The following is a 17031-nucleotide window of genomic DNA, read 5'->3' as shown; positions in this document are numbered from 1 at the left end:
AGGCATTTAAATATAGCACCACAGTACTTAAGCGCATATTCCAGTACACAAAAATTCTTTAATTACTCTAGCAGGTATATGATCCTGGCCTGGGGCACTATTACCTCTTATACTAGCAACAAACTCCCTGAGCTCTTCCTCCTCAACATGCTGGAACTTGAACACGCAATCTACAGCATGATCAGAGTCATTTAATTCTGGCTCGCCCAATGGAGTTATAGAATCTGCCAATTGCTTCCTAACTGAGGCAAAATACTTATTAAAGTTAGTGCTGATTTCAGCGGCACTCTGTTGTACGGAAGTCTGGCCATCACACGTAAACTCATTGACAGGGAATGTTTGTTTTCGAGTTTTCGAGTCTGCCATAAACTTCATTTACTGTTATCCAGAATTTTTTAGGGTTACTGGAAACTTCTTCTATTTTGTTTCTGTAATGGTATTGTATTTGGCTTGCTTAATCAATGAATGAAGAGTATTTCTGTATTGGATAAATTCATTTTTTAGATTTATACAAAAGGGTTGTCTATTGAGTCTCTTTTTCAGTTTGTCTCGATGCCTGATTGATTGAATTAAACCTGTAGTGATCCATGGCTTTAATTTACTATTTTTTGCAGTAACCGGTATTCTTTTAGTATTTGAATCTATGGAATTCTGGAGTGTTTCAGTGAAAAGGCGAGTGACCAAATTAATATTATTTTCATTGGTGATTCGGCCCAGTTCTGTAAAGAAAGAGAATTTCTGATACCTAGATAATCAATCTATGAAAAATATTCCACCTTATCGGATGGTTTATTATTCTTACTTGATTGAATACTCATACAAATACTATAATGATCTGTTATGGCAGTTTGAACAATTGTAGATGACACAGTGAAGGAATGTCGTGTTTTAACAAAATAGTGGTCAATGCAAGTACCGCTGGATGGCCTAGTCACCTTGTTTACACATGCTGTCAATCCTGCTTCATTTATTGTGTCAATATATTTCTCTTCTAACGAACCTGAAAAAAACATTCAGAATATCACAATTTATGTCCCCGGCTAGAATTTGTATTTCCCTATTACGGCTTGCTGATTCTATAAGATGACTGTCCAGGGCGTTTAAGAATAGGGGTAGGCTTGAGTTTATTTATTTATTTATAAGGTTAGCAAAAAAAAATACAAGAATTGGAAAAGAAAAAACAGGCTATTGCCTAAAACTTTTTCAATTTCCTAATCTAGTTTTAAATTGTCCAAATATTATAGGTTATGTCCATTCAAATTTCTACACCAAATCACAATCTAAAATATAAGTTTGGACTGCGATACACCGCAAGAAGCTCGCAGGGTGTACCCTGCCAGTCAAAGTCGATGGACAGACAGGTGGCCACATCACCCAGCTGAATCTCCTTACAATTAACTGAAAGCTCACAATCAATGTAAACTACCACTCCGTCACACTGATTGAAGCTATTGTAAGATGTGAATAGATTATACCCTGGGATATCTAAGAGGTCACTCTCGTCATTCAGCCATGCCTCGGTCAATATTATACAACTGAAATGATGTTCGAGACTAATTAGGATAATGATAAATTCATCTATATTTCTCTTATAGCTTCTTATGTTTTGATGGGTCACCGCTTTGCCACCATCCCTCAAAGGCTCAAATGTTGGATAATTGAAATAAAAATCATTAATGTCTGCACACACTATACATTCGATTGGAGACGCATCAATCGGAGCCATTAAATCGCTCATTACTCTTGTAGCCACAGAGAAGAAAGTGATTCATTCTACTTTGTGCTTGTAGCTTGTTATAGTAGTAACAAGCCGAGCCACCTGGCACATTAAGATACTAGTAGTTCTGCGAACAGTAGACCTCGCTCATGAATACAACTTTCAAACTAATGAGAAGGGCCAGTACAGTATATTGTGAAAATTTAGCCATGTCATCTACTATTTTCTCCATTGAAAGTTCTAGAGAAACTGTTTCCACGGACACCAGACTTATCAAGGAGGTACCTTTATATCGTCTCCATATTTACAAGAAGTTGGAATCCTATGTTCATTGAATTGTAGCTTTGTCTTGAAAATACCATCTAGTCACCGATTAGCTTTAGGAAGTCATATTAACTTAAGTTTCAGTAATGTACCAAGTTCTCACTTACATGAGAGATGTTGTAAAATTGCTCAACGATGTGATTGGCGTCTCACTTTGAGTCATGTGTTCCACATAGTAAAAAGGAGGAGTATTGTAATGGTAATATACATTACAATTTTCTCGTCGTGTAGTTTTGTCTTGTTATCGCTTGTTGCCTGATGTCTTCATTTTACAGCGTGAGAACTGGAATATCGGTACCACTACTTGTCTTCTCTCTCACTTTATTATTGAGAGAGAGGTATGCTTATGAGGGGAATTAATTTTTGTCCTTTCTTAATTGGCAAGCCTGATTGAGCTCTATCCCGGGTTTTGCTAGGGCGTTGCCCGTCACTTGGATAACTTTGAAACCAGGGGACATCTTTGTATCTGCCCGATTTTTGTTGCAATTTATTCTAGTTCTGGATTCTAGTCAAAATATGTAGTCGTTCATTGGTTGTGACCAAATTGTATACATTCTTTAGTATTTTTTTCTTCTTCTATTATGCTTTAATAAATTTCATGTAAAACTAGGGAAGAGAGAGAGAGATACGAGAATGGCTCGATTTTATACTTGAACAATTTCCGCCTAGAGCGGTTTACGAGTTGACGACCCACGGCCTTCACAATTGACCAGGAACCCTCGCATCATTATAAGGCCGCAGTGGTTTCTTCTACCAATGGGCTCTGTACTACGGACTCGCAGGGCGTGTCAGGGACGACAATAAACCGTCAGTATCAAATCAATATAATACCCAGTACGATCAACGGAACAAGGTATGAAAAGATAATTCGTCGTAAAAAGAGATAACCAGGGAAAACGAAGTCGAATATGAACTGTTTCAAAAAGGGGAGGGGTTCGCCAATACATACTGTGTTTGGTGTGATTGGCATTTCTTAAAATGTTTAATCACCTCTGACACTAAGTCCTTTTGGGGTAAAAATAATGAAAGGCGCCTAGGGACTATAAATTAGATTTAAAAGGTTAATTTTCTGTAATGTGAAGAATAGGCTGATCTTGTAAACTTGTTTTGTTTTAGTTCGAATTTTACTAGAGTCCTCATAGTTCCTGTTTGAGTAACTTCTCAACCTTAGATTTTGTTAAAGTTCTTGTTTGCTGAATCAATTTATGTTGGTAGAACTGTTGCTGGCTATTGTTGGCTGCTCCGTGTTACAACAGCCAGTTTAGTTTAGCAATATGGCCGCTACTCAAGTGGAGAAAGCTTATTGTGTTCTTGAATTAGCCAAAACAAACTCTGTTACTGTTGTGCAGCGTCATTTCAGAACAAAATACGGTAAACCACCACCAACAAGGCAATCAATTTATGACTGGTATGAACGTTTTGAAAGCAGTGGATGTGTGTGTAAGAAGAAGAGTACTGGAAGACCTTCTGTTACAGAAGAAAAAATTGATAGTGTTCGTGATGTTTTTGTACGAAGTCCAGGAAAATCGACTAGATCAGCGAGTTTAGAATTGCAAATTCCTCAACCTACTGTGTGGAAAATTCTGCGGAAACGTTTGAAAATGACACCTTATAAATTGCAGTTAGTACAAAGTTTAAATGACAATGATAAAGTTGTACGTAAAAATTTTTGTCAAGAGATGCAACATTGTCTTGAAAATGACGACACATTGTTTAATCGCCTAATTTTCAGTGATGAATGCACTTTTCACATTAGTGGAAAAGTTAACAGACATAATGTACGAGTATGGGGAACAGAAAACCCAAGAGAGACTGTACAGCATATACGCGATTCTCCTAAAGTGAACGTGTTTTGCGCTTTATCTTGTGAAAAGGTTTACGGGCCTTTCTTCTTCCAAGAACCATCAGTAACCGGAAGAATTTATCTGGACATGTTAACCGAATGGTTAATGCCTCAACTCCATGAAGATAGTTGTAACTTCATTTTTGTACAAGATGGAGCTCCGCCTCACTGGTACTCAGACGTCAGAGGGTATCTGGATGAACATCTTCCTAGATCGGCCGTGCAAGTGAGGAAAACGTTGTGTTTCAGCCGTGGCCACCTCGTAGTCCGGACCTAACGCCCTGCGACTTTTTCTTGTGGGGCTATGTAAAAGACAGAGTTTTCGTACCACCGCTTCCTGTTGATATCGATGATCATAAACAACGAATCACAAATGCTCTTGCTACAGTTAACCGTGAGATGCTTAGTCGTGTGTGGTCAGAATTTGACTACCGTGTTGATATCTGTCGTGTTGCAAATGGTGCACACATTGAACATCTGTAAATTTTCAATAAGAACTTCAAGAATTCTTCTATGTAATCATGTAAGTAATTATCTAAACTTTTAAATAATAAATTCTCTACAAGCTATTCAAACTGTCTATTTCATTTGTAATCACCCGGTAATACCCAGTACGATCAACGGAACAAGGTATGAAAAGATAATTCGTCGTAAAAAGAGATAAACAGGTAAAACGAAGTGGAATATGACTGTTTCAAAAAGGGGAGGGGTTCGCCAATACATACTGTGTTTGGTGTGATTGGCATTTCTTAAAATGTTTAATCACCTCTGACACAATCTAAGTCCTTTTGGGGTAAAAATAATGAAAGGCGCCTAGGGACTATAAAATAGATTTAAAAGGTTAATTTTCTGTAATGTGAAGAATAGGCTGATCTTGTAAACCTGTTTTGTTTTAGTTCGAATTTTACTAGAGTCCTCATAGTTCCTGTTTGAGTAACTTCTCAACCTTAGATTTTGTTTGCTGAATTAATTTATTTTTGAAGATATCTGTATTAATTTTGGTTCTCCTGATTTCTTAAGGCCTTAAGTTTATTTCCAGTCAATTGAAATATATTTTGTAATGTTCACAAAAGTCAGGTTCATTAAAATCATCTCTCTCTCTCTCTCTCTCTCTCTCTCTTGTACAGTGTTTTAGTTTTACTTAGAATTGTATTGGAGGGTTAAGTGTAAGAGAGGGCCGGCTGCGCCCTAACTTCGCCCTCCTAGGTTTTTTAATAAAGGCAGTCAATCAATCAATCAATCAATCAATCTCTCTCTCTCTCTTGGACTCAACTTGGACTAGATCTCCCACTACCATTTCTTCCTCAATCTTCATCTTATTCACCATTAGGTGAATTATTCATCACCGTAACTCCACATATCACAACATCTACATCTTATTGATGTGTTTAGTGAATTTTTTGAACTAGTGTTTTTAAATAGTGAAGGGAGCCGAACTGTCAAGGCATACAGGATGCACTCGAATCAAGAGACTTTTTCATTTAGGTTAAGTTTTATCAGTTTCATCCCCATTTTCCCCGTCATGTGTCGTTCTTAGGTCGGTTCACGATTGGTCTGCTGCTTCCATGATGCCTCTCACTGACACGTCAGCTCGCTCGCCCTCAAGTAGGTATGATTATTTCAATAATAGTAATAATGACGCAGGTATGTTTCTAGCAAATAAGCTCCACTCTTCCAAAAAACTTTTCAAGGCTGCTCACCTTAACGTCCAATCCCTCAGCTGCCACATTGATGAACTCAGAGCAATCTTCCGTTTTCAGGACTTCAATATAATTGGAATTTCTGAATCATTTTTGAAGCCTAGTATTTCATCAAATTTTGTTGCATTACCTGGATATAATCTTTTCCGGAATGATAGATTAAATAAAGCTTGTGGGGGTGTAGCAATTTATGTGAAAGATGGTATCAAAACAAAAGTTTTAATCACATCTAAACAAGATTATTGTTCCAGACCAGAGTTTATGCTACTTGAATTATCCTTATCTAGTACTGATAAATTACTTGTTGGTATCTGTTATCGCCCACCAAAAATAGGTCATTTTACAGATTTTGAAAATGCCTTGCTTTCTCTTATGCCTTGTTATAGCCGTATACTAGTTATGGGGGATATGAACACCGACTTGAACATGACAAATCGTAACTTTGACTACTTTCAACTGACTACTATTTTCCAATGCCTAAACATGACTATTTTACCTCTCGATCCAACTCATCATACTAATGTATCTGACACACTCATTGACCTTCTCATTGTTAGTGATCCTAACGAGGTTGTTCAAGCAGGCCAAATCCCAGTCCCAGCTATTTCTGGACATGATTTGATCTACTGTGTACTTTCCCATAAGATACCTAAGCCAGAACAGAAAATTATCACTTATAGAGACTTCAAAAACTTTGATGAAGCCGCCTTCCTGACTGATGTGGCTCAGACTCCATGGCATCAAATTGAAGCGTTACCCTCAGTTGATGACATGGTCAAGACTTTCGAGAATTGGATTTTGACTTTGTATGACAACATGCACCTTATGTGACAAGGAGGATTAATAGAAAACGACGAGTACCGTGGATGACTGAAGACATACTTAAGATGATGGGACGTAGAGACAAAGCACATAGAACATTTAAAAAGACATTTGACTTGGACAGTTTGATAGAGTATAGGAGCCTTAGAAATAGAGTTAAACAGGAATTACGGAACTCAAAGATTAGGTACTTGAATTCGTTTATGACGAACAATAGACAAGACTCTAAATCACTTTGGCAGGGAATAAAAGAATTTGGTCTTGGCAAACAGAAATCGAATCCACAAATAGACTTACTATTGAACAATATAAATGATCATTTCGTTTCACATTCTAACCAACGCGATGAAGTTGTCATTGCTAATCATATCGATGATCTTGAAGAGCAGGTTACAAACTTAGATTTACCAATTTCTGATCAATTTCATTTTCATCCAATCTCAGAAGAAGACAGTTTCAGAGCAATTCAACGTATTCATAGTAATGCTACGGGTGTAGACAAAATTCCTATTAAATTTATCAAGAAGATGTTATTTGCTGTTTTACCAACCATTACATACATTTTCAACAAGTCCCTTGAAGAAGGCATTTTCCCTGAAAACTGGAAGTTTGCTCTGGTTCGCCCTCTAAATGAAGTTCCATCACCCAATAAAGTTGAGGATTTTAGACCAATCAGTATTTTACCTGCATTGTCCAAAGTGCTGGAAAGACTCATTCATGCTCAAGTTGTAAAATTTCTAGACAACAATAGTACGCTTCATAACTTTCAATCAGGCTTTAGAAAATTCCATTCAACTGAGACAGCTCTGCTTCGTGTCACTGATGATATAAGGTTAGCTATGGACCAAAGAAAATGCACCATCCTCACCCTATTTGATTTTTCTAAAGCATTCGATACTGTTGATCATACAGTCCTTCTGAATAAGTTGGCTATTCTTGGTTTCAGTCACAACTCGTTAGTTTGGTTTAAATCCTATCTATTAGGTAGGGAACAATGTGTATCTGTCGGTGACAAAAAGTCTACTTGGAAAAACGTTATGCATGGAGTACCACAAGGTTCAATTTTAGGCCCTCTCCTCTTCACTTTGTATGCCAATGACCTTTCTTCCATTATCAAATTCTCCAGTTTCCATACTTATGCAGACGACCTTCAAATCTATTTAAACTGTCCCATAACAAAAATTAATGAAACAGTTGGAATAATGAATCAGGATATCAATTCGATAGTGGAATGGACAAAGAAAACACAACCCATTATAATTGGATATTCTCGTCTTATAAACAATATTGACCTTGAATCGATTCACAAAATTAGTGTAGACGGTAATGACATTCCTTACTGTAGCTCAGTTAAAAATTTAGGCATCAATATGAATAATACTCTTGACTGGTCAGAACAAGTGAACAAAACTTGTAAAAAGGTATTCTCAGCCATGCATGCATTAAAGAAAATGCACGATATTCTCCCTAGAAACATTAAATTATTATTGGTTCAATCTCTCATCTTCCCACATTTAATGTATTGTAATTCTGTTCTTAACGATATGCAAGTCACTCTGAATGATAAACTACAGCGGTGCCAAAATTATTGTCTACGTTTCGTCTACTCTCTCCAACGCCATGATCATATCACCACAGCCCACATTGCTAGTTCAACATTAAAGCTTCCCGATCAAAGGCTTTTTCGAATAGTCAAGCTTGTTAGAGATATCTTGAAATACGGTAATCCGAACTATTTTAAAGATGATTTCAAATTTGTCTCTGAAGGTAGGAGGATAAATGCTTCACATACTAGAACCGGAGAAAGTACTTTAAGGATACCCAATCATCGAACTACTATTTTCACAAAATCCTTCTTAGTCAGTGCCTGTCGTGCATGGAATGCACTTCCTGTTTCTATCAGGTCCATCGAGAGCCGAGCGAACTTCATCCTGACTTTAAAAAAACATCTTTTGGAACAAATGACTGAAACTGTCTGGCCCTAGAACGATCACATGACAACCATCCCCCACCCATCCCACAATAAAAACCTTTAAACCTGTTATAGAATGAATTATATATATATATATATATATATATATATATATATATATATACCGTATATATATATATATATATATATATATATATATATATAGAGAGAGAGAGAGAGAGAGAGTGATTGATTGAGTACTTTATTTATGAAAATTAATCACTAATATAACACTGGGCTGTGGTACACCCCATCTTATTTCTTATCATAACTCCTATAAATTTCAAAAATCCTTTCGACAGATATTTTCTTTGTAATATTTCGATGGCCTGATACCACTTTTAGTAAAAAAACATTCTTGTATAAGATTTTACTCAGGTTTTCTCTTATAATTGCACTTTTATCAACTAACATGTATTGTCAGGAAAAATATTTTCCATAATTGGTTTACTATTATTTACCTATATTTTCTGAAGTCATTTTACAAAATTTATTCTATTACTATTCAAGTTTAAAGTTTCGTATTCTTTTTAAATAAGACACCAGGCTAGAACATCAGTGTTGTCAGTGTAAAATGGCAGTAGTTCGGGTCAGTGCCCTACTATGATTCTAGGACACAACTACGGTCTCAGATCTGGTGTCCTAAAGGGATAGCGTCATAACTACCAATGCCCCGCGACTGTATCGGATGCTTGGTGTCTCTCTTGTATTTTAATGTAGGGCTAATTTGAATCTGTGGATTCTTGATGTCTTCTATTGTGCTTCTACCACTGATTTGAACTTGGTTGTTAGTGAGTCAGATTGGACTGAACCAACTACTTATATGCTAGAATACTTTAGCGCTAAATTAAATTGTCGAAGCTTTAGCTAACACAAAGAGTTGGAGTAGCCTATCATTATTAATTATTATCGTTTCTCCCATTCATAACTCCCAACATCGCAACTACTCATTTTAGAATAAATATAATAATCAATCAGAAATAACACAATGACCAACCAATTGACAGTCCTTACTAAAATATTTCACAGATTAATTGGCTTTCATTAATGGAGATCTAAGTTGGAATTAGTTTAAATTTGAATCGATTGTAGCATTTCCACATTAGTATGGAGTTTCAATACTTTTAAAAAGCTAATATTTATCTAAATAGGTAAATGAGCGATTGGAAAATAAGAGTTAAATGTTGCATTTCAATTACAGTAGCCTACTTTGGCTTTTCATCGTCTATTAAAAAATATCTAAGTGAAATTTATTGTTAAAAATCTTGTTGTACGTACTTACAAACAGTGAACTTTCTATACAGCACTCATTCATTTTTGTTTTTTCATAGGATTTATTTTGGTGCTTGAGTGAGCTGGGGATAACCTGTAACTTCTCTTGAAGCCTATAATTTTGGACAGAGTGAGTACTTATATCTATTTTTTTATATTTAATTCTTATACTATTTGATATTTTTGTTAAACTACATGAGAAATTCGTTTTCTTTGAGCAGAATGAGCAAATTCATTGACCGAAGTGAAGCTGATATCTTAGTTTGGACTCAATCGGCTATTTTCCGTTTGTTTGTACCGCAGTTACAGTCGCAGCTATTGTCCGATTTGGATAAAATTTGGTATACAAATACTAAGAAACAAGGCGCGTCGACGATATAAAAGTTTTCTTGAAATTTTGCATCTTAAGGATAATACAAAAGGAAAAGGAGTCTCATTCGAACGCCAATATTACCGTAAAAATCAGACTATAATAGAATTATTCATCATAAATAATTAGCTGTCGAGTGGATTATTAATACAAAAGGAAATGCATTGCATGCGTCATTGTATGCAATTAATATCTCAATGTAACTTAGTAAAAAATCAGCTGTTGTGTGGACTATTAGTTGCATGCATTGACGCATGCAACTGAAAGTAACATAGTATTTTCTCTCGACCTTTCTCTGCTTTCAACTCGGGCTGACCCACTACCTCCGTAAACAAAGCCATAGTGCATTCTGGTGACGTCAACACACAGGTAGGGCTCCTACACCAATAATAATTTGTTGATTTCAGCTGATCTATATCAGCTAGTGTTTTTATTGGTGCAGGAGCCCTACCTGTAACTCAGAAACCGTTGGTTTTACAATAAATTTAAAAGAATAACTTTTTTTAGTAAATTTAATCACCTATCGATTGTTACCTGATTTTTTCAAGAATATTAACTGAGATATGGCAGCTTTAGAGATAGGTGACCGCTGGGGGTTAGTTGCAGTGCATGCCAAGGCTTCTTAATCCATCCCAATGTGCCGCTCTCACAGCGTTGTGTGGTCGCCTCGGATCCATCTTCTCCACTGCTCTCTGACCGCAGCCATTCTCTTCAACTGATGCACGGTCTTGCCTCTTTCTGCTGCTATCCGTGAAACAGTTGCTTCTCATGTCACCCGTGGCCTTCCTGTCGGTCGCCTGCCTTGTGCCTTGGCCTCCATGCATTGGCGAGGCTTTTGGTATTCGTCCATTCTCAGGAGATGTCTATTCCAGGAGAGAATTCGTTTATTGTTGTTTCAACCGCTTTAATGTGCAATTCTTCTCTTATGCGGTCATTTCTTACTCTGTCTCGTCTTGTTTTTCCAACAATTCTTCGGAGACATTTCATTTGCACTGCATTTATTTGGCTCTTCTCTTTTTCACTGACTGTCCAACTTTCCCTTCCATACAATAGGATGGGCTCAATGATTGAAACATTAACTTTCGATTTTACTCTCCTACTCACCTCAGCCTTCCAAAAATGCTTCTACTGAGTGAATAGTATGCCTGCATAGCTTTTTGAGTCCTTTGCATGCCAAGGTATGCGGCTAAAGTCTGCCACAACAATGTAACAGTCTCCGGCTGCTTTGCATGTCATTTGTATGCTATTTTAGGTTATTTCAAACAATAATTAATGTTACATAACCTTATTGGTCTTGGCATGAGTTTAGAATAACTGTAATTTATTTTACTACGAGAAAAATTAGGTAAATATTTGTTAACAATATGATTTTTATTTACATTAATACAGAAACTTCAATACATTCTGAAATAAATAAAAATACGAAGAAAAAATAATTGAGTTTGTGGGTAGAATTGTGGAGGCTGGGGCCGTCATTCAAGAGGAAAATGTTCACATTTTCCAAAATGTGAACATTTTCCAGTCAATGGAAAACCGTTTCAGGGCATGATGTATCTGAGCAGGTGGATGGCATTTGGAGCAAATAATTTGAATTTTCGCTATTTGTTCCAACCTCTGTTAATTGTACGGTATTTATTTCTTTTGTATTTTTCTGCCTAAAGCTGTCCAATCTTAAAAAAATCAGGTACCAATCGATAGGTAATTAAATTTACTAAAAAAGTTATTCTTGTAATTTTTTTGAAAAACCAACGGTTTCTGAGTTATTTATGAAACAAAATTTCAAATGGCCGCCATTTTGTTTTATGAATTTGAAAAATATTATAATTTTTTTGTAGCTTTGTCTAGTTATAAATGATTGTGCAAAGTTTCAATTTCGTATGTTGAACTATTATTTAGAAAAAAAATAATGAGTGCAAAAAGCAAAATGGCCGTGTAAGGAACTGAAGACTTCTGGACAATTCAAATATGATATTTAGATATGTTTCTTACCCAGGATCAATGCCGTAGAGTATTGGTAGGGAGTTCGAAAACACCCTGTATGTATTACTGTTCTGTATTCGAATGATGTGATGTCGAACTGATAGTTACTTCTTATATAAATTTGAATTATGTATATATCAAATAAAATGAAGCTTCATTCATGAGACAAACTACAAGAAAACGCTATATCTGCTTCTGGTCTTTTATTGTTCTTCTTTTTAGAAAAAAACGATAGATTTTTGCTTATGGAAACGGCATTGTGTTTCAATAGTCGCCTACTCCAAAATCGAGTGTTTATTTTTTAATGATATTTAGAGTTTTCACTAAAACTTACTTTTCAACAGAACGTCCAAGTTTGAGATAATAGGAGGTTGAGGGACCGGATGAACATCACCTGTCGGCCAATGATTTCCGAAGCGCAGATTCACCGATCAATTGGTCTCCACCAACAATTCAGAGCACTATTGCTGCCTTCCACTGCTACAGAACGGCTATAAAGAGAGGGTTCAATAAAGACGTGATACAATTGGCATTGAAGTGTACTTTTCCACGGCTGCAACCGCTGCAAGCTGCGTCCCTCAGGACTCCGAGGTCGTGGCCGAAATAAAATCACACTACTGCAATATTCAGATGACTGGTTGTCAGGTATGTGTTTTTAGTAGCTATGCGCGCTTTTTGACAGGGAATGTAGAGCTGGCATGATACATGTGGCATGTAAGTACACACCGAGCTCAATAAAACTTGAGGTAACAGTGATTGAGTCAGTAATCTTTTGTCTAGTTTTACTTGAAGGAAGAAGGAATAAATAAAACAGTATTTTTGCTGATTCGCCAATTCAAATGTAACAATAAAAATATCACTTACAGTACTTATCATAAATATTACACTGCAATACTGACAGAAGGTGAAACAGTACAAAAAGCAGCCACAAAACTACAGAATGCTAGCAACAAATTCAGTGACTGGACCAAAAATGGAGAATTCGATTGAATGAGATGAAGTCCATTCATATCAACTTCACAAACAAAAATATCAATGATCCGATTCGTATAAATCTAAATGGGAATGTAGTACCACACAGCAACACAGCAAAATACCTTGGAATGACTCTTGACGCCAAGTTGAAATGGAAAGAGCATATCAAGATGAAAAGGAGTAAGCTGGGACTCAAATACAGTAAAATCTATTGGCTGTTGGGCAGACAATCACAACTCTCATTGGACAACAAAATATTGATTTATAAACAAATTCTAAAACTTGTCTGGACGTATGGAATTTAGCTTTGGGGCTGCTCTAGAACATCTAACATCAATCAGATTCAAACAAACATTCCAAAACAAAGTACTGCGGAACATGGTGAATGCGCCCTGGTACTTAAGGAACAGCGATTTTCACCGAGATCTACACATCCCCTATGTGACCAGTGAAATAAGACGATTGGCAGCCCATCATGAGTCACGTCTTCATCAACACGACAACACCGAAGTCATCCAACTACTAGACAGCACTGAACTCACAAGGAGGTTGAAGAGAACAAAGCCCTTCGAGTTGGTGCAGTGCTAGTGAAGCACTAATTAATTAAATAAAAGAATTTAAAGTAGAAGAATTATAGATTAGAACTGTAGGCTTCACTGGAAGACTTTAGCAATAAAAATTAATATTTTAGGATAAGAAATAAGAGAACAAAATTGATGGTTAGTCCTAGTGACTAGTTTTAATGGAAGTAATAATAAAAAAATATTACATTACTTTTCTTTATTCTATTGGTGCATAACATATTTCAACCCATGAGGGTCATTTTCAAATAGAGCAGCTTATAGGAATGGAATGCAGAAAATATGAACAGCTGACTAAAATGCAAATAGCTATCTAATGGGTATTTGCCAATTCATTGGAATGATATTACCGGCGGCATGTAGGACCAAACCTGTTTGTTCATAGGTGCCGACCAAAGACCTTAAAGATGCATTTAATACCTCTTCAAGGTCTTTGGTTCCAACCGATATGTTTTGATGAATTTCGATCAGCTGACCATTGAGAAAAAAATTTGGTAAATTCAAGCATTCCCGATTTCATCTGATCGCGTGATTCTTCTTTAGTAGGCCACATGATTGCACTTTCATTGGTTGCATTTGTTCTGGTGCATTCTGAAAATCTACTGCAGAGAAAAATAAAAAGCTTAATGTGGAATTGTGATGACATTTTGATATTTTAAAGGCTTTCAAAGCCATGAATTATCATGGAATTAAAAAAAGGGTACTGTAATAGATATTTTTATTTTATTTTATCTGTTTTTTTTGTTCAATTAAAACCAGCCAAACTACACAAAACATTGTTCACTGTTTACTTCTGAATCACTGTTGTATTGTGCTCTGTGGGTACCTGCCACATGCTACATTCCAGCTCTACAGTCCCTTTCAAAACACGCCTTAAGTATGTAGTCACAAATAATACGATGGTCATTTTCTTCAACCTCCGGCGCAATATTCATAAAGATGAGCAGTGTGTCCTCCCCATCAAACGCTCTGTGACTGGCGTGGCCAGTTCGTCGATTGTTGTCGAGTTTTAGAACCATAAACATGATCGTCTCAATTAAGTCTCCCACCTAGTGCTAGCTGCATAGCATTTTTTGTTTTTGCAAGCAAATGACAATAGTTCATCATAAATCTATGGAAGAATGATTCACGTTTATGCAGAATACTTGATGAGTTATGATATTGAGCATAAATGATGTCAGAGAATTAAAGACGTCATTTGAAATGACTTTTGGAATCGTTGTGATTCATGACAATTTGGCCTCATAGTACTGGTGCAACCAAACGGCTTCTTCAGAAAATCAAAATCAATGGGATATTTTCAATCACTTGTGAAAACCTCCTTGGTCACATAAACCTAACTTATACCTTTCCCCAAACTCAAGACGACTTGGAAGACACTGCTTTCAAACTAATGAGGATCTTCCAACGTCGTAGCGCATTTCAACTCATTTGGCATAATTTTATGAACTGGATACTAGTAGGATGGCCCACTGGTTTCATAAATGCCTTAATCTTCACGGCGATTTTGTTGAAGAATAATGATATAGTGATGATATTATTCTTTCACATACATTCGTATTTTATGTAGGCTATGACTTATGCGCTAATTGGAGGTTGAGAAAATGACCCTCGTATATAAGTAAAAACTAAGAGAATAATGCATAATTCTTACATTAGAATAATTTTATGAAAATATGAAAATAAGAACGCTTATTGTTTTATCCAATTATGAATGATAGTTGTTGTGAATTTTGATTCGGTTTTCTATCACAAAAAGAGGTTTTGATTCTTTAAATTGGCCACTCGATTTGCCAGTCTCGTACACATGACAGCGATTCATGAGCGATTCGCCCTCGGTTAAGTCTGAGATTAAAACCGCCGCGATTCGCCGGCGACTACTAAAACCGAGCGATGCATGTGTACGGCACCATGTGTTTCCCTATATCTGGCAACCGCTCGGTTGGTCAATCGCGAGACAACCGAGCGTAAATCGCTGTCATGTGAACAGGCTCTTAAAGCTGGATTCGCATGTAACAGTGATAGCGAACAGTGGAAATATAATCTCCATAAGTTTCAATATGGTATTATTGATACTCACTCAGCCGGGCTGAGTGGGAATAGTTCAATTAGAACAATTGGGAATTATATTTCCACTGTCAATGTTGTGCGTGAATCTAGTTTTACTAATTAATTTATTTCAATTTATTAATTCAGTTGTTCAACTGCTTTCAACTAATCATCGTTTTTCTATACCTTTCCAATTAGAACAGTTTCATAAGAATCAAATAGGCTATTAACAATATATCACCTGTGTTTATTATTTATTCAATATCTAACAACCTGTTTGCACAGAAGTCTGTTGAATATAACTTTTAATCATTACTGATTAAATGGTACAAGAACTAATCAGGGAAACCTTCTTTTTGAAAATACCTTCTTTGACCTATTAGGACCTAATAGGTCCTTCCTTCACAAGGTTACCAACCGTTGGACAGGGCAACCAACTAGATATGGCTGTGTTACTTCTCAATTTATCAGCCCAAGCAAATTGACTTTTGTATATGAAAGGCAGACCTACGGTAGATTAGGAGTTTTCCGATTAATCTTCACAAAACAAATTATTGTTGGAATAGCTCATTGATTTTTCATCAGTCGCTCAGAAGTTAATAACGCTTCATTTGACTGAGTCTCTCCACTTATTCCATGCATAATCTTTCAAAGTATTCAAACTAAAAAATGCTGATATAAAGTAATATGAACCAAAAAACATAATGTGCATGGAAAAATATTATATTGTATGAGAAAATTAATTCACTGATTAGCATGAGACATAGTTCAGTTTATATTGAAGAGTTTTCAAACATTGCCAATTTGAGGAATCAAAACCTCTTTTTGTGATAGAAAACTGAATCGAAATTCACAACAACTATCATTCATAGTTAGATAGAACAATAAGCGTCTGCAATATTTTCATAAAATTATTTTAATGAAAGAATTATGCATTATTATCTTAGTTTTTACTGATATACGAGGGTCATTTTCTCAACCTCCAATTAGCGCATAAGTCATAGCCTACATAAAATGTATGTGAAAGAATAATATCAATCACTATATCATTATTCTTCCACAAAATGTTTAAATGCTTTGGAAATGATTAAAATTCAACTGGCTTTTGTGCAACTGGAACTTTGTATTTAATAAATTCGAGGTTGATTCATTCTTTTAGAGATCTACTTGTTTTGTTCCGAAAATATCATAACAATAAAAAATGATAATCATTATAATGTTTTTCTATCATGATAATAAACTATCACGTTATTGAGGCTATTATAGCCTCACCAACAGACTGCACACACATAAAAGAGCACATAGCGATCCTTCACATCCATGAGAATCCGGTACATGGTAATTTCACAACTACTATACTATTAAGTATTAACTACTAGCGCCACAAGTGTGTGCTTGCAGAAAATGTGCCACCAAATTGGTCTGA

At 36.0% G+C, this 17031-nt stretch overlaps 1 long non-coding RNA gene across 5 annotated transcripts in view; it reads left to right on the top strand.

Moving 5' to 3' along the window:
- Nucleotides 1-17031, top strand: part of LOC111059542 — a 61230-nt gene that overhangs the window by 14618 nt on the left and 29581 nt on the right. For all 5 annotated transcript variants that reach the window (XR_005570853.1, XR_005570852.1, XR_005570851.1 and 2 more), the window contains exons 3-4: nt 9710-9780; nt 12345-12645. This is a non-coding gene — a long non-coding RNA (uncharacterized LOC111059542). The remainder of the gene's footprint in view (nt 1-9709; nt 9781-12344; nt 12646-17031) is intronic.

The sequence above is a fragment of the Nilaparvata lugens genome, chromosome 3 (genome assembly GCF_014356525.2).
Source record: "Nilaparvata lugens isolate BPH chromosome 3, ASM1435652v1, whole genome shotgun sequence".
NCBI lineage: Eukaryota > Metazoa > Arthropoda > Insecta > Hemiptera > Delphacidae > Nilaparvata > Nilaparvata lugens.
The sequence above is the reverse complement of the archived record's forward strand: the minus strand, read 5'-3'. Positions and strand labels throughout refer to the sequence as shown.